A 15,682-nucleotide genomic window follows, 5' to 3' on the forward strand; every position below is an offset into this window, starting at 1 on the left:
GCTGCCTATGGAGAGAGGTCCGTGTGACAAGAAACTGAAGGTGACCCCTGGTCAGCAGCTGGAAAATAATGAAGGCCTTCAGACCAACAGCCCACAAAAAATCGAATCTTGCCAAAAGCCTCATGAGCAAGCGTGGAAGAGGTTCATTCTCCAGTTGAGGGGACTGGAGGGTGGCTCAGGCTGCCTTCCCAGCATCTTAATTATAGCCTGTAAGAGACCTTGGGCCAAAGGACTCAGCAAAGCTGCTTGTAGATTCTTGATCCACAGAAATTGTGAGATAATAAATGTTGTTGTCTAAAGCAACTCAGTTGGGGGTGGTTTGTTATGATGCAATGGATACTAATACAGGTACTTTTTTACCCACAGGAATTATCCAAAGAGCTGTTAGAATGAATGAGAGCTCAAAAAATTGAATACAAGATACATGTATATTCAGCAAAACTGGATTTAAAAAGAAAACTTAATCAGGATATATTCCCTTAACAATAACCAATGGAACAAAATACTTAAAAGCACTTATAACAGGAAATATACAGAGCTATTTGTAGAAACTGCAAAATATTATTGAGAAATATAAAACAATACTTGAATCATCAGGATATAGATCATATTCCTAGATGGAAGACTGATGACTCTGAAAATTATTTCTTTTCAGCTAGCTTTAAAGTAGAATGTAATTTCTATCAAAATCATGACAGATTATTAACTAGGAAGAATTAATCCAAATTTTTCTCATAAAAATAAGTATGCAAAAGTAGCAGAGAATTGTTTTGAAACAGAAGTCTCATATGGGATAACTGATCTTATTAAATACTAAAATGCTATAAAGCTATAAAAATAAAAAAACAGATATGCCTAAACAGAGAAATGAAAGGAATAAAATAAATTCCTAATTGTTAAAAATTTCATATTTAATTGATAACTTTATGATGTTATATATATTAATGAATTAACTCTTCTACTTTTTAGAATTAAAAAAGTCACATACCACCTACCAAAAATAAAATATTAATATAGTAATCATTAAATACATTTTAAATACATTTTTTTAAATAGGAGAAAATGGCAGCTCAAATGGAACAGTGGGTCTCAAACTTCAACAACAACAACAACAAAATAATAATAATCACAAAGATCTTGCAAAAATACAAGTTCCCTGCTTACTCCAAGAAATCCTGATATACTTCTGTGTGTTTTAACCACATGTCATCATTCTGATCTTGGAAGTCTAAAGATTACACTTTGAAAATCATTGCTCCGAATAGAGTCAGAAATCCTTTCTAAGCCTAGAAGGGGTGGATGAAATAAAAAAGGGGAAGATTTTCAGATTAGACTGCATATAAATTAAAACAAAATAATGAAGAAAGAGACCTAGGGTATATAGAAAGACTACATAAATTTATTTCTGAAAAATCATATTTGAAGCAAATATGGCAGAAGGCTGTTATCAATAATGAACAGACAGCTCAAATAAATCAGTAAAGAAAGTACTTGGATGTCTGTAGAAAAATAAGAAAACAATATCTCATACATAATAGAAATGTATTCATTTAAAAAGCAATGAGGAGATGTTTAAATGTACCAGTAATAATTAAAATCATCACAATAAAATCTCATCAGTTAAATATCAAATTTGCAAAGATTTTTTTTGAAATTTCAATATGGAATGCTTTCAAGTGCACTAAAAATGACAAAATCTCATGCAATGCTAATTTTTGTGTAAATTGTTGCAACCCCTTGGGAGAGCATCCAGCAATATGTATCATAAGCTTTATAAATATCCATAATATTTGATTCAATAGTTTCATTTCTGAAACGTATCCTTAAAAAGAGAGTATATAAACACATTCATCACATTATTTGTAATTGCAAAAATTTTCAAAGAGCTTAAGTGTCAACAAAGAGGGTTGATTATGCATATCCTTTTATTTTTAGACATAAAAATGATATTTGAATGTGAACATTGTGTCATGAAAATTTCTTATCATAAAATCACAACTCAAAGTCAAACATCAAAATGCCTCTGGTATTAGACAAGAATATATGAAGACACATTATTTTATATTATAGATATTTATGTTACATATTTTAAGCATAGATTGTAAGATATATGTTAAAAAGGCAATAACTAAATAAAAAGCAATAACTAAGAACTCTACAAGTTTTGACCCCATACTAAACTAAGCCTTCATAATTTAATCCTCACAAACCTGTCAGACAGGTGCTATTAATACCCTGACCTCACAGATGAGGGACCTACCTTAGACACGTGAGAACATACATACAAGGACAGACAGCCACTAGGCATGTGGCTGGGATTTAAAACTTAGCTCTCTCAATCCAAAGCCCACAGTCTTAATCTTTGTTTTTGGACCTATCTCTTTGGAAGGAATAGAAGAAAATACATATTCAAATAATAACTATGACTACCTTTGGGTGATAGACTAGGAATGATTTATCATCCTCCTCCTCATCCTTCTCCTCCTCTTCATCATTATCCTATCTTTTTGCGTTTTCTAAGTTTTATTTAATGAATATGCATGCATTTTTATTATGCATTATGGGAAAACAAACAAAATTAAAAGCAATAAGTATTTTTGAAATGGATTCCTTTGCCAGACATATGAGGAGATATAAAAAAAATACATCACTTGCTCTAACAAGCTGATAGAAGGAGTGAGATTTGCATGGTGGCTTCTGGGATTCAAGGTGTCCCCTTGGGGACAACAGTCTCCTCTCTACACAGATAGTCCCATGCCCTCCTCTCTCTGCGCTGTTTCAACAAATATAAAATGAGAGGGCTGGATTACATGATTTCCAGAATACCTTCCAATTCTGCCATCCCAGAATTTAAATAGCATTATTTAAGTGCTAATATTTATTTCCTCCAATAGAAATTAATTTGGGGTCCCAACAATCACATACCTATTTTTTTCTAGGCACTTTTAGGACATATGTTAGGATCTCCTATGCAAAAGTATTTTCCTTTATTCCTTTATGGTTTTTTTTACAAATTATTAAAAAATTCAGGCACAGAAAAGGGCACACCCCAGAGTGCTAATTCATCTGTCCCTCCATCTCCTGTGCCAGTCTGACAGCTGCCTGCAGGACCCCTGATTCCTATCCTTCCTGGGGTCACTGGGCTGCCTTGGTGGATTTCAGGTCAGTGGCTCCCTCTTCAGTCAGAACACGAGCACTGGACTCCTGTTAAGGACCACACCCTGTGCTAGGTGGAGGGGCTGGAGAACTTCAACCATAGCTTAGGCATTTCTGTGGATTTCCTACCTCTGACACTCAATGTTTGTTGGACACGTTTCCCTTGGAGTTGGATGGACAGTGTTTGGGATCCCAGTTCTGCTACTTCGCTAGATGTGTGACTTATGTGTGACTTATATCCCTCAGCATCTCTGACCATCACAGCCCAATATTTATTTGTGTAATAATTCTTATGCAAATTTACAGACAATATGCAAACAATGAAGCTTCACATCTCTTATGTTTACTTGCGCTGTTAGCCAACATCTCAGCTCTGAAGAAACAAATACAATTTAAAGACCACTTCCTTGGCATTTGATGAGATCTTCCTCACTGAGTTATTACTGTGATTTTAAGGAATTCCGTTTCATCTTTCTAGAATTGTTATAAATGGGGCTGTCAGTAAAATAGAATTCTTAATGTAGTCTGTTATACTCCATTGTGCCTATTTCTACAGAGTGTGCATAAAATACCAAGCAGGAGAATAATGGATCAGGAGCAAGGTCAACAGGGCAGCTCTGAGTTCTTCTTTGGCCACGTTTGACTTGAGATACTTTTGAGAAAATACAAGTGGTGAGGTTGAGCAGAGAGTGTAAAACTCATGATGTAAAGCTGGAGTCATCAGTGTATAGATGGGTTCAAACTGACGGTGGGATCAACTAGAAGAACACATACAAAGACAAAAGCATGACAGAAAAGAAAAACCTCAGGAAACCCCAATATTCAGCTAACGGATGGAAGAGGAGAATGTACAGAATGCAGACATAGAAAGGGCAATAAAAGAGTCCAGAAAAAAAGAGAGAAAGAAAGAAATAGAGTCTATAGCTTCTAAAGACAGTATTTCAAGGAGATTTGGGAAGTTAAATAAATGAAGACTGAAAACTGCTTCTTAGATTCTGCCACAAAGACATTATCAGAGTCTGTGATAGAAAACTATTGTTTTTTTCTCATGTGGCACTCCTCTTTCCTGGGAACTGTCGCCTTCCCCCTGTACCTTTTTAAAAACTCTCCTTTTCTCCCTACTCAGTCTGTGCGGAGATGCCCATTGCTGTAACTATGTCCCATCTCCTGGCCCAAATCACGCCAATAAGAAAACATAACTGGCAATTGAGAACTAAATGAATATTCAAGTTAAGCTTGAATTGAGAAGTGACACCAAGAAAGTGTTGACTGTGACCATTTTTGCTCCACCCAGACCACAGAGAAGAGAAAAAGCCTTGTCTTCAGCAAGAGGAATATATGATGGTACATGAGTTTCTGCATCCAACTTTTCCCATGTTTTAGCTTCCTTCTAGTATTAGTTTCCATAAACCTGTATTGTTACAATACATCCTTCTTTTTGTCTCAGATAGTTCTAGCTGGATTTTGTTATTTGTCATAAAAGTATTTTTAACAAATAAACGAATCGGTATTATGATAGTTAACACATGTTACGAAAGAGGCACACACTGTTTATTGCCCTCTAATTATCACAATAGCCCTAATATTATACTCATATTATAAATGTGGAGACTGAGGCACCGAGCAGTCAAGTAAATTGTCTAAAATCACACAGCCAGTGGGTAGCAGAGCTAAGACTTAACTCATGTGCTCTGTATCTATATTTCATGCTCTTAACCATCACACTATGCATTCATCACGAGTGGCATTATAAGTGGCAGAAGTTCGGAACTGACAGTGTTCTGAGCAGAGGGAGAAAGGACAATTATTCACTCTGCATGGGGTGTTTGCAATTCCTGTTGTAGTGTAGTGAATTCATTGGCTATCATCTGTTGCTTTTTGGTCTTAGATATGTGCATTGAGACTAATGCTTAAAGGTATTTCATCAGGTTATTTCACAAGGTTATCATACTGTGTGTACAGTTATTTTTATGGGATACTATGAGATAATCAAATACCAGGAACATACATTTATTAAGATGAGGATTTTCTGCTCTTCACTAGAGATCTGAGACCCCAGGTAACTGTGCGTAATAATGGAAATGTGGATTAGGGTTAGCTGGGAGAAGTCAGATGACTTAAGAAAATCTGAATATCATGTCTTTCAAAAGGATTCCTGCTAATCCCCCTCCTTTTGTCTTTCTTGCTAAGTCTTCTTTCTAAGGGGCCCTCAATTAGAATATGTATCAGAACAGAGTAACATTTTATAGTAGATAATAAAGACTTCTAGCACCGGGCTTTAAAGGAGTGCACATAAAAGAAATCCTCTTAGTGGGCACAACTGTGTGTAGCCACGTGGCTGGCCATGAATCTCACTCTGCAATCAAAGAGGTGATTCAGAAAATTCATCTTCATAAGCTCCATTCCTCCTGTCACTCACCTACTATATTTGTTCAACAGAATGTGATTTATTCTCTGGATCAATGACCAGCATATGCTGCATCAACTTTTTCCCTGTTTTTCCTGGTGAAGTTTATTGCTATTATCTTCCTTTTTCCCCACCATTGTGTACCAGGGTGTCTGAAATATCCATAGAACAGAATTGTTAAAAGCACAGGCTCTGTCACATATTAGTTGTATCAACTTGACTAAATGACCTAATATTTTGATGTCTCACTTTCCTTACTTCACAATAGGGATAATATATTGTGGATTCAGAACACAGTGGCCCATGACATTATTTCTAGATTTCAAACATTAAAATTACTTTGTGTTTGTTCAGTCATTCACAAACATTTATTGGGCTTCTACCATGCATGAGCCAGAACGTGAGCTAAGCAACAAACCGGCCCCTGCCTTCCTGCAAATATAAGCTCCTGGGACAGACAGCCATTAATTGTATGATCATACAAATTAGAATAAAGTTGCAACTTTAACGGCCGCTATTAAGATCTATGGTGGGAAGATGTAGTTATTTAGGGTGTGGAAATTATGTGCATGGAAATGATATATGGCTAGAAACCAAGAGGCGAATGGTAGTGGAAGCCCATTGCTTTGTCTTCCTAGGGTCAGTCACACTGCAAGGATCTTCTCCTTAGCTGAGACCTGTCCCTACCTCCCCCAGTTCTATCTACATGTCACCAAGAGAAATTCTATGTGATTCCAGTATGACCCCAAACCCTGGCCACAACTGACCAGAGGTGGAGACCTCACTCAAGCTGGGCCAATTGAAGAGGTCCTCAGGAAATGTGGAATCCACCTAAGAGGTGACAGTTAGGCCTGGCTGCTCTCTTGTACTGGAGTGATATGACCCAGAAGTTATTCTCCAGCACCATGTTTTCCTGTTTCACAGGCTCAGGAATAGACACCGTCTGTCTGCAGCAAGAGAGAAGAGAGAAGCAAACATTTGGAAAGACCCAAAGGCAAAACACAGAGAGAATGAAATTTGGTTCTAGTGGTGGCTGATGTGTTGTTGGGTTGATCCATTCTTGGGTTCTGTGAGATACTCTACGTCCTAATTGGAAGTTTCCATTTTAGTTTATGAGTTTATTTCATTTTGGGTTTCTATTGCTTTCTGTTCTGGTTCCTGTTTTATTATCGTCATCAGATAGTAGAGTCCTAAGAAATATCTCAGTATGAATGGTAACGTGAGGAGGGAGGACAAGAAACTAGACTAGAGGGAGCAAAGAGTGATTAAGAAGTGAGGAAGTACAGTAGCAACCCTTTCAAAGAGTCTTGGCTGTAAAAGTGAAGCTAAAGGTGAGGCGGTATGTGGAGAGTGTGATAAAGACAGTTTGTGTCCCCGAAACATGTTACTCACTACCACAGAATATTTGTTGCTACAAAGCAGCTGCTTCCAAAGATGAGCTGTAGGTCTGTTTCCTTTTGTTTGTGTTATTTTATTTTGTTAATTTTAAGAGTGAAGACACCAGAGCATGTCTGAATGCTGACGGGGAAGTGTATCAGTTATGCTTTGCTGCCTAGCAAGCTGATCTAAAACTGAGTGCAGTTATGCTTTGCTGCCTAGCAAGCTGATCTAAAACTGGGTGACTTAAAACAACTGTTTTTTTTTTTTTTTTTGCCTGATTTTGCAGAATGGCCATTTCCAGCTGATTCTTTTAGTCTGAGCTGGTCTTAGTGATCTTTCAGTGCACTCAGTGGTCGGTCAGCTGGTGGTTTTCTGGGGCTGGATAGCATATGATGGGCAAACCTCATGTGTGGCAGTTGGCTTCCTGCCATCAAGCATGACCAGGCAACCGGACTGCATGCATGTCTTTTATCATCTTGTTCAAGCTTGCTCACATTTGGGAGTCTAAGAGAAGCAAGAGGGTCAGCCGTGGGGTGCACACAATTTTCAAGCCTTGCTTCTTGTTGGTTACTACCTTTTGACTAAAGCAAACCACATGGCCATATCTGGAGGCAAAGTTGATGCTGAAGGGCATTAACAAAGAGTGTTCACTCAGAGAGGCATGAACAAATCAGGACCATTATTGAATTCAATCCACCCCAAGAGCCATAGAGAATGATTATAGAAGAATGAGATGGGATAACTGTTTGAGGTGACGATATATAGCTTTCAGATTCTTTATAGCCTTAAAATAGAAGGCAGATTTGCTATGAGTTCAACAATTTAAAAGGCATCATTTTGGGGGCATTTCAAATAAAATGATGCTGGCTGATGCAGTATTTCATTTTCTTGAACTCCAGTCATTTATTTCTCGTAGAAGTATTATAAAGCTGAAAAAGGAGGCCTTCCCTTTCAAAAACCAGGACAGCCCTCTGCCAGCAGTGTGCTCCACTCAACTCTCTAATTACTGTCATGCTGACGGAGGTTAAATATTTATGAAGAATGTGCTTTTTATCACCCAATCTAATTTTTAAACTCAGATTCTCTAATCTCATTGAGATGTTAATAACTCATGTAACCCCCTTCTCTTTTAGGTTTTTTGGCAGGAGGGAAAGATCTCTCCGTTCTCATTTATTTTGTCGAGATTGACATATTTGTGAGCACGACTGCTGCATAAAGGGTGTTGCCAAGAATGGGGAGTGGAAGAAATTGACAAGGAACTACTTTGATTTCAGCCAGAAGAATTGATGGTTCCTGGAGCATTCGCAGCACTGGAGAGTGGATTTGTACAATTTGATTATGACACTAGTTCTGCCATTTTTGAGCATTGTGATCTTAGATAAAGGAACCCCTTTGCAACTTCATTTCTTCATTGCCAAAATGAAGATAATTTTTTCAATATCTAAGCCCATGTATTAGTTTCCTTTTGCTGCTATAACAAATTACCACAACTTAGTGGCTTAACACAACACAAACTTTCTTATCTTACAGTTCTGGAGGTCAGAAGTGTAACCTGGATTGGCAGAGCTGGTTCTTTCTGGAGGCTCCGGGGGAGAATCCATTTTCTAGCCTTTTCCAGATTCTGGAGGCTGCCCACATCCCTTGGCTCACAATTGCATGTCACTCCAGCCTCTGCTTCCTTAGTCACCACTTCTCTAATTCTGACCCTCCTGCCTATCTTTTATGAGGAATTGGTGATTACATTGGACCTGCCCAGATAATCCAGAAAGTACTCCTGTCTCAAGATCTTTAACTTAATCACATTCTCAAAGTTCCTTTTTTCATGTAAGGTAACATATTCATGAATTTCAGGGGTTAGGTTGCTGGCATCTTTGGGGCCATTATTCTGCCAATAGTGTCCCATGTGGTTGTTGAAAAGATGGCATCATCCTTGCAAAGGATTTAATGTAGTGCTTGGCATGTGTTGTAAAGCGTGAATAAAGGCTGCTGCTGCTGCTGCTGTTACTACTGCTGCTTTGCCTCACTGAACACCCCCCTCCCCACCCCTTGTTCCTGCAGGAAAATGTCCTGGCTCCCTAGCACAGCATGTAAGGTGCTCAAGACTCATCCTAATACTTGATGTATTGAATGTTGTGCTCTAGCCACCAGCAAGTGATTATGGCTCACCTTGTCCCTTTCTTTGTGCAGCAGGCCTCCATGCTTTCATTCAAACCACCTTCACCTTTACCTACAGGGCAAACCTTCTACCTTTATTACATGATGTAATTCCTGTTAATTCCACAAAAGTCAGTTGAATCATTACTTTCTCTAGAAAGCCACCCTTGAGCCATTCGTTCTTCTGCAGCCTGGCCAGGTGCCTCCTCTGATCTCTCCCTTTTCTTCCTTTTATCATGGGACTCAACTCACTGTCTTGCAATTATCTCACAATGTCGATTTCCTCGGGTAGAATGTATTTTCTGGAAAGCAGGGCCATCTCATCTGAAGTATTCAATGCTTGGTACACAATTAAGCACTAAACTCAAGTTTGTTATTATAAGCACTCTGAGGCCATGGATAAGTTGGGGAGCTACCTGAGCTGCTGTTCTAGATAATAAAATAGTAGCAATGCTTCCAGCTAATAGCAGAGATGGTGCTGGGAACAGACACCAATTTACTGAGTTCTTTTGTATTGAAACAAAAAAGCTGAGTCCATACCTGGGGCAAGGCAAGGGATGACATACAGGCATTGAGGATATTGCTTTAGAGGCAAACTCACCTCTACAATCATTGGAACCATAAGAAGGGTAAATGATTTCAGACAAAGTTTAGAGTAAAGCCTATGAATTGACAAGATGTGGTTGAGCATCCAACAGTAGGTCCTTCTAGTGGCTATCACCCCACTGAGAAGAATAAGGATGCACACATTAAAATGGCAAGGAATGGTCCAAGGGTACAAATTATACATATGTACCATCCAGAATTGACTGTGAGTGACTGAGTCCGTTGGAGGAAGGTAGCCACATGGCTCAAGGGCAGCACTTGACTTTCAAGTTGGCCAGACTTAATTTTGAATCCTGGACCTATCACTTTCTCACTATATGACCTTAAACAAGTCTAATCCCTCTCTGAGCCTGGGATTAATAAAACAATCATAACAATAATGTAATAACATTGAATTGTACACTTTCTATGTTGCCAGGCACCATGCTAAATACCTTACAAGGATTAATTTACTTAATCCTCACCTCTACTCCATGAGATTAAGTACCTTTTCATTTATAGAAAAGGAAACTGAGGCATCATGTGGTTCAATTATGTTTTCCAGTTGTAACACAATTAAGGGAAGAGCTGGGACATGACTTGGGTCCTTGCTCCACACCCTCTGCACTTGGTCCCTGTGGCATTGCCATGTGACCTCCAGGGAGAGTAACCACCTCCCAGAGCTGTTGCAAAGGCTGAATAGGATAATAGATGTAGAAGAGCTTTGTGAGCTCTGGGGAACCACACTAAGGAGAGTGCAGCCTCATTTCCCTGCTCACAACCCCTTCCTCTCAACCTCACCTTATTGTTTTAAGTGCATAATCCTAGGACCTTAAGGATACAATATGAAATGGATGTTGTACATGGTACATGATCTGCCTACCTCCTAGAGTGGGTGTGAGAAACCGAGTTCACAAATGTTAAATGACTCAATTGTAGAAGCTGAGCACATTTTATTTACAAGTTAACCATTCATATTTCTGCCAGCATTTTAATTTCTCTTCTTATTTAAAGGCTTTGTAGATTTCCCCAGACCATTCCAAAACCTTGTAGATCTACTAAGTTATTGCATTGATTCTTTCAACAAATATTTATTGTGTTGCATACACCCTATGTCTCAGGCACTGGAGATTTGGTGGAAACATATCAGATGAAGTCCTGGCTCTCCTGGAACCTGTGTTTTAGTAGGGTGCCCAATGACTATACACAAACTAGAAAATAAACAAACAGGGTAAGTTCTGATAGAGGCAATAAAAAGATAATAAAATAAAGGAATGTGATAGAAACTGACCCATATGTATATCTATATGCCAGAGGTAGAGGTGAAAACAGGTCCTTCACAAGGAGTACCCCTAAAACTGAGATTCAAATGATGAGAAGGGTGCACAAAGTCAGAGTGTTTAAAGCACAGAAGGAAAGCCAGTGAGCAAGAGAGATGGAGGTCCCCGTGGAGGGCAGAGAGGAAGGTGGGGTCCAGATTAGGGAGGACTTTGCAGGCCAGGACAGGGGTTTCTATTTGATTCCAAGAGTGGCATGCCCTGATGGGGAAGTTGATCAGCCCTTTCTGGCTGTTGCTTTGGTGGTGGAAGATGATGGGAGCAGGATGGAGATGAAGGTAGTGAGACCAGTCCAGAGGCTATTTTTGTACCCACATGAGAAATGATTTTATCATAAAATAGGAATAACAGCAATGCCTTCAACACATAGGGTCTAATACTTGTAAAGGATTTGTTCTGTAAAATTTGGATTCAGGCAAAAGGCCGCACTCAAGGATCCAGAAGGCCACATGTGGCCCCAAGGCCATGGGTTCCCCACCCTTGAATGGCATAAGCCTCCACTTGGACTGTTAAATATTTACCATCAGAAACCACATTAGATATTTCCTTCTACCCGCTTACAAGCATCTGTCAGTCAAGAGTGAAAACGAAAAATGTATTTCCAGATGAATTTTATACTCCCACCCACGAAAGCTCTGCTTTCTATTTCCAAAGATCTTTAGATGTTAGACTTTGCCAGATGTGTGTACATTTTGAGAATAAGCAAAAGAAAAAATTAACAAATCTAGCATAAAATGTGTTGCCACTGTTTCATTTCTTCTCCCTCACACAGCAGTGCATACCATACTCACGTTGGAGATGATTAGTTAATATTCTTGCGTGTGTGATTTTGCCAAATTGCACTAGTTTCTGTATTTATCTCTTTTCCACCCACAGGATTGACTCTTAATGACACATTTGGGGACCATCTCCACTCTCTATCCCTAAATCCCCTGCTAACCCTCTGTGTGTGCTTTTGAGGTGCTAAATTTATCACCTTCTCCCTGGGTAGCACTGTGTAGCTTTGGACACATCCCTCTCTGGGTTTCATTTCACCGAAAAATGCAGGGGTCACCCTAGCTTTTCATTAAGAGGCAAAAGAGGCAGATGTCCCTGTGGGACTTGTTTAGTGATATCATTGTCAAACTGTAGGCCATGGGGATGGGAGGCACAGAGCGATTGTAGGAGGGCTTGGACCCACATAGGCACCATGCTGCGTCTCTACACTAAACAAAATGCCTTGCCTTTATAAATTCTAATGCTTTTTATTCAAATGCATATTAATGATGTTTTGTAGGATGAAATCCAAATACATTTTAAATCTTTTTTTTTTTTAGAGTTTTTCATTACAATTTTTATTACTGTACTTTTGGGATCTAAAAATTTCCATTTAATTCTTCTTTCTGTCTTCTTTTTTTTTTATTTTTTTTATTTCAGCTTATCATCATGGGGGGTACAAAAGTTCAGGCCACATACACTGCCAATGTCCCACCCATCCCCCCGAGTCAGAACTTCAAGCGTGTCTTAATAATTCATGACATTCATTTGTCATTATGTATTTCTCAATACTTGGCTGCTAAATTTATAAGCACTTTTTTGTAGTGGTTGCAAAAAAAAGGATGGTAGCCTTTTAAAAAGGGCTCTGGCTCTTCACACTGCAAAAGGTGAACATTCTCTGAAATTATTGGCGGGGAAACCAGAGACGTGTATTTCTGTGCTTGCCACTCAGTGAACTCTGCGAGGACAGAGAGCACAGTCCCTGCGAACCTGCAGGGAGGAAAGAGAATCATACTCACAAGTGGAGTGTGTTCCTACTCCATGCACACTGTTTTCTAGACTCGGGAGGCCAACACAGTTCACTCTGAAACAAGCCAATATGGATATTTTCATAACAACAATTATAATGATGATGATGATCTGCATTTCGTAGATGAAGAAACAAGCCCAGAGAAACCTGAAGCTCAGAGAGATTAAATAACCTGTCCAAGTTCATAGCTACACAGGGGCAAAGCCTAGACTGGAACTCAAAATTGGAATTACAGTCTCTCGGGAAAACCTTACACTGTTCCAAATAAATGTGTGTAAAATCAGTGAATGGACGAATGACCTCACAAAGCCATGTCGCAGACATCTTGAACGTCTCTACTCTTCTGGCTGGAACACCAGCCCCTACGTGGGGCTTCTTGTCAGCCTGAGAAAAGATGGCAAAGCAGGAGGAAGGAGGAGGACCGTGTAGTGCCATTTGTTTCTCTAATAGTCCTGTGACACCAATATTTAATTTTCTCACTGAGGATATTTCCCATTGTGTCAGCAGAGCCAAGGAAATTGCCCATTGCAGAGAAGGCCATATTTATGCTTCTATTAGGGAAAGAGCAGAGTGATGTTCTGCCCTGATACATTTAGTGCTCTTCGCCAAGAGCAGACAGCATTTGATGCTTGTTATTCACACCCTCACCCATCTTCTCCCACTTCCCCCCGCCCACGCAGGACAGGCAGCCTGTACTGTCTTTGTCCAGCCCCAAAAGAGGAGAACAGAGCCAGCGACTTTGAGTCAGGCTCTCTGAGCTGTGCCACACCCTCGCCTGTGTCTTTGGACAAGTCACTTTCCTTCTCTGAGGTCACTTTCCTCATTTGTAATATAAGAATAACAATCTTATATAACATGATGGTTTTTAAGATTAAATAGGATGGTTGGTAACCCATGTCAAGTAGAAAATTTGGTCTACTGTGGTAGTACGTACCTTGTAGATTTGGATGATTTTGTCATAGGGTTTGGTAAATAGTAACATATGGAAAAGGCATGGGCTTGGAGCCAGTTCTGCCCAAGGTCAAGTCCTGAATCTGTCACTTATCAGATTTGTGACGTTGTCACCTTCCTAAGACTTTCCAGTTGCCCCAGGAAGACTCTACCCTGGCCAATTCTTGCCTCTGGAGCCCTCCACTTCCCACTGCTAGAAACACCCCTCAACCTGCAGGCACAGTCCAGGGCAGCACTCAGGGGTCCAGCACTAGGTCAGCTGGATTCTGGACCTGTTCTCACCTGAGGGCCATGGGTCTCGTGATTTCAGGACATCAACCTTGTTTGAGTCCCTACCTCCGCAGCCGCTTCCCCAGAGACTGCAGTCCTGCCTTGATCCTGACAGCCTAATGATACTTCCTGATTGGATTGGCTACTAGGTGTAAGCCGTTAGGGGCACAAAAGTGAACAAAACACAGCACCTGCCCTCAGGAAGATCAGCGTTTAAAAGAGGGAAATAGGAAAAGGCGGGCAAGGGGGTGGGAACAACCATTTACTGAATGTCTCCTTCTGGTTAGGGACTCTTCTAGTACTTTACTTAAAACCAGTTCGATACATTTGTTTTTATAGCACAAATGTCTTCTGATGAGACTGATCTATCAGGGAACAATTTAAGTATAATGAAAATTTCATGTTTGCTTAGCAGGTTTTTGTCCACAAGAAACACTAGATAAACAAAGAAAACTGCCCCCTGGTGAATTGACACATGTAGAAATACACACATGCATATATGCAATATCTCAAGCATCTACCAGGCATGCCAGTCCACGCCTGTGTGGTGAGCTACACTCACCCGTCACATCTGGTGTGACAACTTTCCATCCAACTTCATATAACCTTCCTTCCACCGCTTCACAGCTGCTCACAAGCTGTAAACATCAGATCTTTTTCAAGGTCAAGGGCCATATTTATCTATATAGTATTCCATCTCTTAGTATGCTACCATTTACATTAGGTTCATACATTTTTGTGTGAAAAACTGTCAGTAATACAGTAAGCGAGGGTTGTGTCTCTCACCCCAGTTTTTACTCTGAGCCCTGTGTTTTCCATTTCGTGATTATATGTAGTGCAGTGATTTTTAGGAACTCATAAGTCACATTGTAGCAAAATTGATTGTACATAATCTCATTTAATTTAGCTTAATTAATGCAGGTGGGTATTGGGTGTTATTTTTTTCCAATTTATGGACATAGGAACCAAGGCTCAGGCTCACCCAGGTCACCATCCACTACATAGTAGAAGGAAATTAAAACCTGGGCCATTCTCATTCCCAAGTGTGGCTCTTAGCCATGGTGTATTGAGAACAGAAGATATCTACTTCCTTAATACTCAAGAGATTCAGAGTCAGGACCAAATTTTCACAGAGCATTTGAAGATCTCCAACCAACATTATCAGGACTTGGATGCTATCCAGGGGGATTTAAAGTGTAATGAAGTCCACTGCTTCTCTTTAAAAGTTTATAGCATCTTAGAGAATGAAACTCAGGTCTTCCACCAGGAAACTTGTGGGTATTCCTTAATTCCACTCCCCAAGTGATCACACTTTGATTCAGGCACTATCAGGTGCTTGGGATGCAACACTGGATAGAGCAGACATCCTACCTGCCTGACTGCATAGAGGTCCATGGAGAAGACAGGGGAGGAGCCACCCCCTGGGATGGGGTGACATGAATGTTAAGGAAAGGGAGCATTCCAAACACAAGGGTGTGGCGGGTAAGGTCAAAGGCTGTGGGAAACAGCTGTAAAGTCAGTATCAAAATGCAAGGATTGTTCAGGACCCTGATGGTGGAATCCATGCTGCACTGGATTAAGGAGTAGGTGAGACATGAAAAAATAAAGACAAGCAGTTCAGATAGAGAAGCATAATAGGACATAAGATTACAGGAT

This window comes from Lemur catta, chromosome 4 (assembly GCF_020740605.2).
Source record: "Lemur catta isolate mLemCat1 chromosome 4, mLemCat1.pri, whole genome shotgun sequence".
NCBI lineage: Eukaryota > Metazoa > Chordata > Mammalia > Primates > Lemuridae > Lemur > Lemur catta.